The sequence below is a fragment of the Macrobrachium nipponense genome, chromosome 25, assembly GCF_015104395.2.
Source record: "Macrobrachium nipponense isolate FS-2020 chromosome 25, ASM1510439v2, whole genome shotgun sequence".
Taxonomy (NCBI): domain Eukaryota; kingdom Metazoa; phylum Arthropoda; class Malacostraca; order Decapoda; family Palaemonidae; genus Macrobrachium; species Macrobrachium nipponense.
Window position 1 is genome coordinate 36,198,073 of NC_087214.1, and position 5,076 is coordinate 36,203,148.

Sequence of the window (5,076 nt, forward strand, 5' to 3'; positions counted from 1 at the left end):
ATAGTTTTTGTTTTACTAGAATTCAGCCTCATAGTCCACAGACTACACCATTCCCTAATCTAGTCCACGTTCCAATTGAGGATGAGGGGTACTTAATTTCTTGGAAATAGACATTACTACACCCACAAGTATTGCATCACTGGCATACTGAACAATCTTGTTTTCCAGGCCAACAAGCATACCACTTGTATACTCTAAAAGTAACAGTGAGGCAGGAACACTACCCTTTGGAACTCTGGACACAATAGGTCTTGGTTCACTAATGACCCCCATCAACATCCACTGGCTGCTGCTTACTTTTAAGCAAATCCTGAAGTACGTAATCCTAAAACATATCCAGCTACTCCAAGATTCTGAAGTTTATAAATAAGTGCCTTATGATTTACTACATCAAAAGCAGCACTAGAATCTATTTGAATTAATTTGTACTCAAAACCCCAATCAAGGTTCGCTGTAAATGGCATGTCAAGTCTAAAAGAGCATCACAGGTACCTAACTGCTTTCTATATGCATATACTATTGACTATCAGCTAACAATCCTTTAGATTCAACATCTTTATACATTTGGCCTATAGTTATACTGCAGTCTGCAGATATGCCCTTCTTTGGAACAAGTACTGTATTGCTGAGCTTGCGCTCATCCCCAAAGATACTACATCAACATAAAAATCGATAGAATCTACTTATCTTGGGAGACAGCGCATTAGAAACATTTTTAAATACAAAGGTAAGAAACTATCAGGCTTCTCCACCCCAGCTATCAAGATTACCCAGAATTTTCTTAACATCCCTGGAGCAAAATGAAAATTTTGTAAGAACTGGTTCACGATGACAAGTATCAGGGAGAGTCAGAACCATGTCTGCATTGTACAACGGCCGAAAGCACATTGGAATGTTTACATACGGGACTCCTCCCTACCTGACAGTGGTTAACTGCCTAACTACCTTGTTTGAAAGTTTCCTGGCAGTTTCCAGCTTCAGCCAAAGTAATCCCTCATGTCAAGGAACGAGGGTTTGTATATGTATCGTGTAGGAACAAATATACTACGTATATAGTAAATTTATATATTATATTATAAACCCTTAAATCCATGGTAGAAAGGCGAATGAAAAACTGGGCACTTGTAACCCTGGCCCCTTTCTGTTTTTGTATATAAAGGTCTGTCAACTTGAAAATGTAGAATATACTGCGAAAGTACTTGTTCCAAGTCCCCAGTTTTCACTCTCCTTTCTACCGTGGATTTAAAGATAATCCAAAGCATGTGTTCATTTGTAATACATTGGATATATTATACATATAAATAAATATACAGTTGACCCCCCAGATTTGTGGATATAGGGACCACAACCCCCTCAAATAGCTAAAATCCACAAATATGTACGTACTTGACATACCTCTAAAACTGATTCTTTAAAAATTCCTTTTTCCTATACTATTAGTGTTACTGATGAAGGAGGTGGTAGTGTTTATTATCAATAACTTATCATTAGCCTCATATATACCCAACATGGTTGAGGACCCTTTGAGAATGCAGGGTTTTAGATGGGGGGTAATCGTTGGAAGAACTGGACAGCCACATTGCTGTTATGGAATAGTTTTCTGTACATGTGCAAGTCATTAGGGAGCCATATATTCAAGAAGGGATTGGGTACGGAAACCTATTATAAAAGGAACTACAATGACCTAACCTTGCAGGCTATGTTACTTAGCTGGGGACCTCGGACATCCAAAAGGCTCCCTCCCCTTGAAGGAAACTCATTTTTTACCAAAAGTTCCCCTATAACGCTTCACATGCGCAGTAGCTTTCCAGGAAGGCCAGCATACAATAACATGTCAGTTCTGAGGTTACAGTTGCCTGACAAAAATTATAATAGTAGTCTTGATAAGCAACCAGAGTACTATAGAAAAAATCAATTTCCAATGTAATAGCCCATGCGGAACAATGCCATAGTTCTACCAGCAAAATTATAATTCCTAACCCAGTCTCCCTAATCTGCATTGATTAATTAATCACCATTTTAATATAATTCGAGAATCAAATTTGCTAATCATAAAGTTTAGGGCTCCATATTCACTGCTCCCTTCTTGTGTGTGTTTGTTTAAATTTTCCCTCCTATATTAAATTTCTGTTGATATTTCTGCAAACAGAAGCATTTTTGATAAATAATATTTCTATAGGTCCGTATCCCCTAAGACATGTTTTTGTTCATTTGATGTTCTCCCATTATTTTTATTTTCTCTCCTATATTAAATTTCTGTTGATATTTCTGCAAACAGAAGCATTTTTGCTAAAAAAAATTTCTATAGGTCTGTATCCCACAAGACATGTTTTTGTTCATTTGATGTTCTCCCTTTATTTTTATTTTTTTTACACTCTGCTTTTGTAAGCATATAAACTGCTCAGTGTTTCATTGCGGTAGATCTAAGTATGTAATTGCTCTGTGACATTTATTTCCTTGGAAATTGACCCTTTCTATAATATTTTTGTTGCTTATTAAGAATTTACCATTATTTTTTGTCAGTCAACTGTTTTTACCTTATAATTAATTGTTTAAAATCGTATGCTGGCCATCCTGGAATGCTATTGCGCATGTGCAGAGTTACAACACGAGGTCATTTGGTAAAAAGTCGAGCGTTCTTCTCATGCGGGGGGAGGAGGAGGTCAAGGGAGCAGTGCCACCCTGCTAGGTAACATGGCAAACTAGGTTAGGATAGGGTACATTAGGCTCCTTTTATAATAGGTTTCCTTAGCTAATCCCTTCTTGAACATACAGCTCCCTAATGGTTTTGTATTCACGGAACCATTTTTCACAAGCTGTGGCGGATTTGGTATTTAAAAATACTACCTTCATTGCTTTCCACAGATCAATCAATAAATAAATATTTGACAAAGCTTGGGTAAATAACCGAGCTGGGACATAGCGGCCACCTCTCTCGGAACATGGTCACTCCCACCCCCTACGAAAAAAACCGCTCGAATTATGCCATTTCATAATTTAGGAGAAAACACTTACTACTTCGAGAGGAGCATTGAGGTCTCAGTGTACTGCCTGGATGGGCCACAACTCTTGACTGATGCTCATGGCAACAAATTCAAGTACTTTTTCAGGAAGGTGGCTGTGTTCCAAGATCAGTGGCCACTAAGTTGCCGCTCGGTCATTTATCCTAGCTGTGGGCTGATCTTGACTCGACATAAGGCAGTGAATTTAGACCCCTAAACTGTCTGATTACCCTGACCTGGTTGGGGGCAGGCAGGTTCCAGGGTGAAGCTCTCTTCCATGGATCGACCACCCAGTCCTGCCCCCTAAAGTAACGCTGAATGTCAAATACAGATCGTCAGGGCTACATTTAAGAAGTGTAACGCCTAACCCTGTCTCCCTAATCTGCATTAATTAATCAATCATTATTTATGATAATCTGAGTTGGGCTGAATATAGGATTTAAGCCAAAGGTTTGAAAGTGTAACAGGAGGTGTAATAGTAGAATGGCCAGAATCTAAATGTTATTGTTTGGCCCTTTAACTGGTCATTTAAATTTTGAGCCTCTTAATCGAATCGTAAATGTACATAAAAAAATATGAATCAGTAAAAAAACTATATATGTAAATAATTATATATATATATAAATAGAAAAACAGAGGAAGAAGTAGAGAGAGAGAGAGGAGGAGGATTTGCCTAGTCGAGACATAGTTGCCAGAATGTTTTAGGTAAGCTAGGATTCGTGGACGTTGTTGGGAAAAGGAAAAAATTCGTTTTAGAGGGCTAGGCTTCGTGGACGTTGTTTGGGAAATGATAAATGAGTACTGAATACTGATTGATTTAGCCCGTTTATTTGGAAAGCTACTACTGACAACGATGCAAGCTAAACTCATAACACCAGTCATTATTATTTTTTCTTGCATTTCCTGTCTTGCTTTTGCTTCACATGCACAGTTGTGTAGGTTAGATTACTTTTGGTTTTCCGCCCTAGTTTTACATTTTTTTTCTAAGATAATGATTGTTTTATTGGTTTTTGTATCCTCAACTATGTAGCCTATGCTTGCTGTGTAGGTTAGCTTAGTTCTCAGCCTGGAAAAGTTTGAATAAGAGTTACCGTTTGATCAATGGGTTAGTTACCACTGATCAACAGAAATTCTTATCTTGAACCAGTTTACATGGTTTTGCAAATGGATTATTCGAAGGTTACTGGAATCACCATTATCAAACCGACTCACAAGCAGGCATTTCATTACTCAATTTGTAAACAAAAATTACAAGCCTGATTGTATTGTTTGCAGTATAAGAAGTACTGACTGTTGCTTGAAAAACGAAAAACGGGCAGTGCAAAAGAAAACAAATGACATATCACTGTGAAATCTGTCCTAACAAACCACCTTTGTGCATTTTGCCAAGCTTCAAAATGTACCATACTGTAAGCAAGTACAAAAAGACCTGTGAATGTAAATAGCGATACAAAAATAGCGGTTAGCTGAAGTTTTATTTTAAAAGTTTTCTAAATGAAAATACCCATTTCGTTGGAGGAGAGATTTTTGTTCATATATAATGCACTAAATGCTTTTTAATTCCTGTCTTTATATCATATATAAAAGGTTCTCTCTGTTATTTTCATATAATAAAAATTGAACTGTATAAAATAAAAGTTATATTGCAAGTTCTTTTCCATTCTTTCTTTCAACACTACAAAATCTCAGAAAAGCGATACGTAAAAGGTAACTATTTCACCAAAGAAAAAATATTTGTGTATAGTCATTTATCAAGAAATGGTTGCAATTCAATCCACATGCCTTTTCTTTCATTTTAGTTCCCCAAACAAAATGCTGGGGTCAAGAATTATGTATAATGCACTCCAGACACTTTTTTTTTTTTTACTTTTTATACCATTTTTTCTAAAAAAAAAAATATATATATATTTTTCAGGCCTTTAATCACATTTTAAGAAAAAAAAAATAATGCCAGATATGGAAAATCTAGGTCCTGTTCTTATAGCAAGAGGTATATGAAGTCAATTGGTGCAATTTCATTTTTTTATGAAGTTTTACGCATCCAGGGGGATAAATTCCAAATGCATATTGACAC